This window comes from Notolepis coatsorum (assembly GCF_963971535.1).
Source record: "Notolepis coatsorum genome assembly, chromosome: 6".
Lineage (NCBI taxonomy): Eukaryota > Metazoa > Chordata > Actinopteri > Aulopiformes > Paralepididae > Notolepis > Notolepis coatsorum.
In genome coordinates this window covers 45,983,308-45,990,807 of record NC_140170.1, presented here as the reverse complement: position 1 = coordinate 45,990,807, position 7,500 = coordinate 45,983,308, and the positions used below count along the sequence as shown (strand labels likewise).

Below are 7,500 nucleotides of genomic sequence, written 5' to 3'. Positions count from 1 at the left end.
GAAAACATTTCCAAAAAAGCGAAAAATTATGTTCTCAATGCCCCTTGCATTGGATGAGTTGTGTGGAAGCGTAGTTCTAGTGCTATCTCTTTGTACATTGTGGCTGTGTCTGACAAAAGTTAACAATAAATAATGGTATCAGGAATACATTTGCCTCCTGCATGAACTGTGCATAGCTGAATAGACTGTATTTTAACGCCGGTCATATGGTGGTACTTGGAGAGCCAGCTACGTTCTCAGGTGGTACTTGGTGTAAAAAGTTTGAGAACCACTGATCTATTCTATCCTATCCATCCATCCACCCACCCCCATCCATCCATCCATCCATCCATCCATCCATCCATCCATCCATCCATCCATCCATCCATCCATCCATCCATCCATCCATCCATCCATCCATATTTTTGCTCTCCTTCACTCTGAGAGCAAAAAGATCCACCCTGACTCAACTCTCTGTTGAACTCTGTTGAACTCTGTTGAACTCTGAACTCTATACTGAATTCCATACTTATCTACTGCCTATACTGCCTACATCTGTCTTACTAATCTACTTTCATTATACTACCTATATCCAACCTATAGTTTATTCATATAACACTGTATAATAACAATGTACAATAACACTGTGCACACTGTACACACAGTATACACACAGTATAGATATAGATATACCTACTCATCTTATTTAAACCACTGGCAAGAGTGTCAAGTCATGAGTTTTATTTGTCACGGCATACGAGTATACAATGAAATGCGGGTGGTCTTGCCCGCAACGATGTGCAATACAGTGGGTACAACATATAATAGAATCCAATACAAAAACATTGTGCAATAGAGAATGGTTTATTATCATAGTGTATTCATACTCATACCACTCTATATATAATACTGTACATACATTAGCTTAGCATATTTACTCCATAGCTTATAAAATACTGCAATGCACGTTCACTCCTTTGCACTCTGGTTAGATGTCAACTTAATTGTGTTGTACTCTGTACTCTGCGCTTGTGCAATGACAATAAATCAACTCTGATCTCTCTAAAAAATCTCTAATCCATCCATCCCTCGCTCCTTCCATTTGCCTCAACTGTATTTTCCAGGGGATAAAGGAGAAAGCTTATGAGTGAAGTCTCCACAGGGTTGGGATATCAAGCTGAATCATTTAAAAAAAAAAATGCTGTTTCTATCTGATATCTCAAAGTCAACTGACAGAAACTCCCTGTGGTTAAACAAGGGAAAATGCACTTGCATCATATCAACTGAGCTTTATGAAACTGTCATGAAGTGTAACTCCTCCTTGTTTTGACCCTATACCTACAGCATTTTTTAAGCGGATATCCAACAGTGTCTCAAGTCATGTCTTAAATATTAGGGAAAAAAACTCTTCTAACAGGCATCTCCCAGATGCATTCAAAGCAGCTGTTGTAAAACCCTTACTAAAGAAACCTAACCTAGACATCAATGCCCTGACCAACTATAGGCCAATATCCAACATTCCATTCATTAGCAAGATACTTGTCTCAGTCCAAATAAACTCTTGAGAACAACATCCAAGAGGAATTTCAAGCAGGCTTCAAAACACGCCACAGCACTGAAACTGCTCTTACTAAAATAATGAGTGACCTCAGATTAAACTCTGATACAAATAAGTTCTCAATTCTTAGACCTAAGCACAGTGTTCGACACGATTGACCAATTAATCATCTGGAAAAGTTAGTTGGTCTTTCTGACTGTGTATTAAACTGGTTCATACATATAACAAAGGGAAACGTATTACGTCAGGCTTAGAGATCATGTGTCTGAGAAACATGACACCTACTTTGGAGTTCCACAAGGGAGCTGCCTCGGTCCTCTATTATTCTCGTTATACATGCTGCCACTTGGGAACATCATTAGAGAACGTGGATGCGTTACTCCTCGCCACGGAGAGTTCGAGCTGCTGCGTTGAAAAGATGCGACAGGCTGCCTCCTCGTGTACCGGAGGGGACACGTGATGCAAGGCTTCTATCCTCACTACAGCCGACCAGTGGGAGGCATAGTCTAGCAACGTTCAAGACAGGGGAGGGAAGAATTGGAAATACGAAATTAGGATGGGAGAACAAATTGAAAATAAGGAGAAAAAGTGGATACAAAAAAAAAACAAGGGGAGAGAGCACATTAGTGTTAGCTACTCTGCACTGGATTCCGGTAACATTTAGAATTTATTTGAAGGTCCTCCTCCTTATGTACAAAGCCCTAAATGGAACAGGACCAAGCTACATTGCCAATTGTCTTGTCAACTATTATGCTCCCAAGAACACTGCAATAATCTACTACTGGTTTATTGAAGGTTCTCAGCAACAGCCAAAATAAAATCAGGGGTTTGCTAATTATGCACCAAAGCTATGGAACACTTTACCTATGGACATTGATAAGAAGATTGGTGATGCAGCCTTTGTAAACTACGCCCCAAAACTGTGGAACACGTTACCAAACAATATTAGGGAAGCCAATACATACATTTTTTAAAGGCAGCATTTTACCAAAGCATTCGACTGACTTTACACTATTATACTGTACTATTTCTCTGTGATTGACATTGCACTATTTATCTATGTTTTATTCCCCATGTTTTTATGTTTTTATTCTCTTTTAGTCTATTACTGTTTTCCCACAGATAGGCTGGACGTTTTGGGACCGTGAGCAGGAAATGTGAAAGGCTTTACAGACAAAGTCTTGGTGTATTATTATTTTTATTGCACTGCACTATTTTACTCTGAGAGGGAGGTTTGCCCTGAGAGGGAGGTTTTCCCTGAGAGGGAGGTTCGAAGGGTCAAAATGGGTGTCAGGCAGGAGGGAAGACTGTCAAGTTTTAAACTGTGGATACCAAACAGAAGGTAAAGACAACTTTGAACCGTACAGTAACAGTAATACAGAACTATTTTATTGCACTGTAAAGAAACTGTGATTTTATAGTATGTCTGCACTTTATGTGCTCATTTCATCATTCATGTCTTTTACATTCTACTAAAGCTGAATCAAACCATAAACAAGGTGGCCTGTTGGGATGCTAGATCCTAATGTGAAAAACTGTGATTTTATATTATGTCTGCTCATTTTACCCTTGCTATTATTTTATTTATTTTTACTTTTATATTTACGCCCCACTATCCGCTGGGTGCATACTATAACCTTTATCATGTTTTGTAACAGATTACAGAAGCCTACGTGAGGTTCTGATATGATTTGATTAATATATCTGCATTATTTTATCCCACTTTATGCTTTGCTCTTGCTGCTTGTTTTACACTGATTTTATGTCTTATTTCTTACTGATGTAAAGCACTTTGAACTGCAATCCCCTGTGTGAAAGGTGCTATACAAATAAAGTTATTATTATTATTATTATTATTATTATTATTATTATTATTAATTATTATTATTATTATTATTATTATTATTATTATTATTATTATTATTATTATTATTATTATTATTATTATTATTATTATTATTATTATTATTATTATTATTATTATTATTATTATTATTATTATTATTATTATTATTATTATTATTCGGGAAGCTAGCTCAATAAATATTTTCAAAATTAAGCTAAAGGCGGCTAGGTGGTGTAGTGGGCAAGGCACTCGCCACCAACGCAGGAGACGCTGGGTTGGAGCCCAGCTCTCGGCGTTGCTACCAGCTTGGCTGGTCCCTCATACTAACACAATTGGCAGTGTTAGGGGTGGGAAAGCTGGTGGGTGGGTCCTGGTCATTGTAAACAGCGACTCACAGTTGGGTCGGGGCGCCTGCACAGCAAGGGAAGGATCTGGAGGGAGGTAGCGTGACCTTCCACACGTTACACTCTCCCAGTGAGAATCTGCGCTGCCAGGCTGGCTGCCGGCTGGCTGCACATGTGTCGGAGGAAAGCATGTGATAGTCTCCGGCCTCCCGGACCAACAGTACATTTACATTTACATTTACATTTAGTCATTTAGCTGACGCTTTTATCCAAAGCGACTTACAAGTTCTGTACGACAAGCCATCAGGAAGGGCACAACTCTATCAGCTGAGTAACAATATTCATCAAAGTGTTGAGTGCTACAGTGTAGGTTAGTTTATTAGGACAAGTGCATGACAGTATGGTTAGTTTTTTTTTTTTTTTCAGATAATTGTTGAAGAAGTGCGTCTTTAGTCGACGGCGAAAGATTGGACGTGTTTCGGCTATCCTAACTGGGGTGGGTAGTTCATTCCACCATTGTGGGGCAAGGATTGAGAATAGGCGACTTCTCTTTGATGACCCTCCCGGAGCTTGGATAGGAGTAGGTCTGAGGCGGCCAGAAGATGCAGAGCGTAGGGGTCTTGAGGGTGTGTAGTTAGAGACCATTGACCGGAGGTAGGCGGGAGCAGTAGGGGGGGGGGGGGGGGGGGGTGCGCAACAACGGGGTGCGCAACAACCAGGAAGGGGGTTGGGAATTGGCATAACGACTAACAGTGGGGTGGAAGAAAAATCGGAAAAAGGAGGGGGGGGGGGGGGAAGATAATGATAAAAAAACAATTAAGCTAAAAATGTATCTTTTCACCTTTTAATACATTCTGCCACATTGCACTCACTACTGTACATCACACTGTGATTATTGTATTGTAAATGAGAGCTATTTTATTGTTGTTTATGCTGCTATTTTATGCTATTTCTGCTTGTTTACACTGTAAATGTCAGCTAACATCCAACATGTTTTATGACCCTAGAACCAAGATAAACCAATGAAGAAATGTGTTAAACTGTGTGGGTATCAAACAGGAAGAAAGACTGTTAGGTTTTAAACTGTGTGGGTATCAAACAGGGAAGACAGACTGTTAGGTTTTAAACTGTGTGGGTATCAAACAGGGAAGACAGACTGTCAGGTTTTAAACTGTGTGGGTATCAAACAGGGAAGAAAGACTGTCAGGTTTTAAACTGTGTGGGTATCAAACAGGGAAGAAAGACTGTCAGGTTTTAAACTGTGTGGGTATCAAACAGGGAAGACAGACTGTCAGGTTTTAAACTGTGTGGGTATCAAACAGGGAAGAAAGACTGTCAGGTTTTAAACTGTGTGGGTATCAAACAGGGAAGACAGACTGTCAGGTTTTAAACTGTGTGGGTATCAAACAGGGAAGACAGACTGTCAGGTTTTAAACTGTGTGGGTATCAAACAGGGAAGAAAGACTGTCAGGTTTTAAACGGTGTGGGTATCAAACAGGGAAGAAAGATTGTCAGGTTTTAAACTGTGTGGGTATCAAACAGGGAAGAAAGACTGTCAGGTTTTAAACTGTGTGGGTATCAAACAGGGAAGAAAGACTGTCAGGTTTTAAACAGTGTGGGTATCAAACAGGGAAGAAAGATTGTCAGGTTTTAAACTGTGTGGGTATCAAACAGGGAAGAAAGACTGTCAGGTTTTAAACGGTGTGGGTATCAAACAGGGAAGAAAGATTGTCAGGTTTTAAACTGTGTGGGTATCAAACAGGGAAGAAAGACTGTCAGGTTTTAAACGGTGTGGGTATCAAACAGGGAAGAAAGATTGTCAGGTTTTAAACTGTGTGGGTACAGTATCAAACAGGGAAGTCGGACACTGTTTTCCTTAGTTCTTGAAATTATTTCTTCAGTTCTCGGTTTGGTTCTTATCAATCAATATTTGTATCGTTATTGTCTGCATTGCTTTTACCCTTTTCCTATTTTCTGCATTTATTGCTTTTATTCTGTCTATTTTATGCAAATTGTATGACTATTTTACTGCTGTAAAGCAGCAATTCTTGTATGAAAGGTTCTATACAAATAATGTGTATACTATTATTATTATTATTATTATTATTATTATTATTATTATTATTATTATTATTATTATTATTATTATTATTATTATTATTATTATTATTATTATTATTATTATTATTATTATTATTATTATTATATTATTATGTTGTTGTTGCTGCCTGCTCTGGTTTCTTGCTGCTATACTCTGTCTAGATACTAGATACTCTAGCACAGGGGTTCCCAAACTTAGATACTAGATACTCTAGCACAGGGGTTCCCAAACTTTTCAGGCCGCGACCCAAAAATAGCGGTGTCAGAGAGCCCCCACTATTATAGGAGGTATAAAAGAAATAAAAATAAAAAATTCTTTATTAATAATTTTTTTTTTTTTTTTTTTAATAAATGGAAATGTATGGTTAAAACATGCACACGTTCAAACGCCCACACACTAATAAGCATTGGAGGCTTTTAACCAGGGCCGGACTGGGGAAATCATTCAGGCCAGGAAATATAGTGCAAAATATAGCCAGGCCACTTTTTAAGCAGGGGGTCTGGGGGTCCCCCACCAGGACATTTCTTGTTACAAAGACTTCATTTCCTGCATTCTGGTGCAGGCATTTTTTTATTTGTACCCTTTAAATGCCAGTGTTTGTGATGGCATCACAAATTATTGTTAAAAAACAGGCTAGCATATGTATGATTAGCAACAACACTGATTTTGATGGATTTTCAGTTTTTTTGTAATGTCAGATTGAAAATAATACAATCTTTTATTCAACTTCAGCCCTGATCATAACACCACATATTAATTGTATAATTCTAACCCTTTAAATGCCAGTGTGTGTGATGGCATATATTTGCAATATATCAAATGCAAAGTAGATTTTTCTGGGGGGGATTATTACAGGCTAGCATGTGTCAATGATTAGCAACAACAGTTTTTTGTAAGGGTCCCGCCTCCACCAATCACATGCGGCTCCTTTTGTGTGTGTGTGTGTGAGAGCAAGAGAGCGAGAGAGAGAGAGAGATAGTTCTCCAACTTGTGTGAGTTGCAGTGATCTCCTGGTTGTTCCCCACATAGGTTATCTAACTATTGCGCTGCTGCAACTAGAAACATTGTCCTGGCCTGCTTCTAAGTTCAGTGGAGAGACAGGGACAGAAGGTTCTGGCAAGATCTGATCCCAGGCCAGCAGGGGTAACTGTCTTCACCACTACACCATCCCAGGGCACTCCTGCTTTCATGGTTCAATCAAAATAGAATTGTGGTTGCGACATGTGTCTCATAGTTGCCAATCCTCACATTGCTATCAATCAAGCTTGGTTTATTCATTAATACATTTGTCTTATTCTTATCCTGTTTTGTCTCATTCAACAAATAGGCAGAGGAGTAATACGAATAATTAAAAGGTGTACCTTTTCCTGAATATGTATTGTATTTCAATTGAAAATTGTGTTTCATACAGTAGGCTTCGTTGATCATCCACTGTGCTCTTGTACAGTAGTTGGCGAGATTAGCTCTGGATAGACAGACACACACACACGCATTTGTGTGCAACCAAACACATAATCCCCCCGGCCTACCGCCTGGTGGCGATACATATCATCAGGAACATGTTTACTTCAGACAGTGGATTTATACATGTCTAGAGAAACAAAAATAACTTCTACTGACCGGCAGAAAAGAGCTTATTGATCCATCGTTATGAGATGTCTCTCCTCAATCA

The 7,500-nt window shown here is 38.9% G+C and overlaps 1 protein-coding gene across 1 annotated transcript in view; it reads right to left on the bottom strand.

Annotated features, from left to right (window-relative positions):
- The window catches only part of LOC311229459 (UPF0606 protein KIAA1549L-like), a gene marked incomplete at both ends in the record, with an annotated part of 283,918 nt that overhangs the window by 164,240 nt on the left and 112,178 nt on the right, over positions 1-7,500 (bottom strand).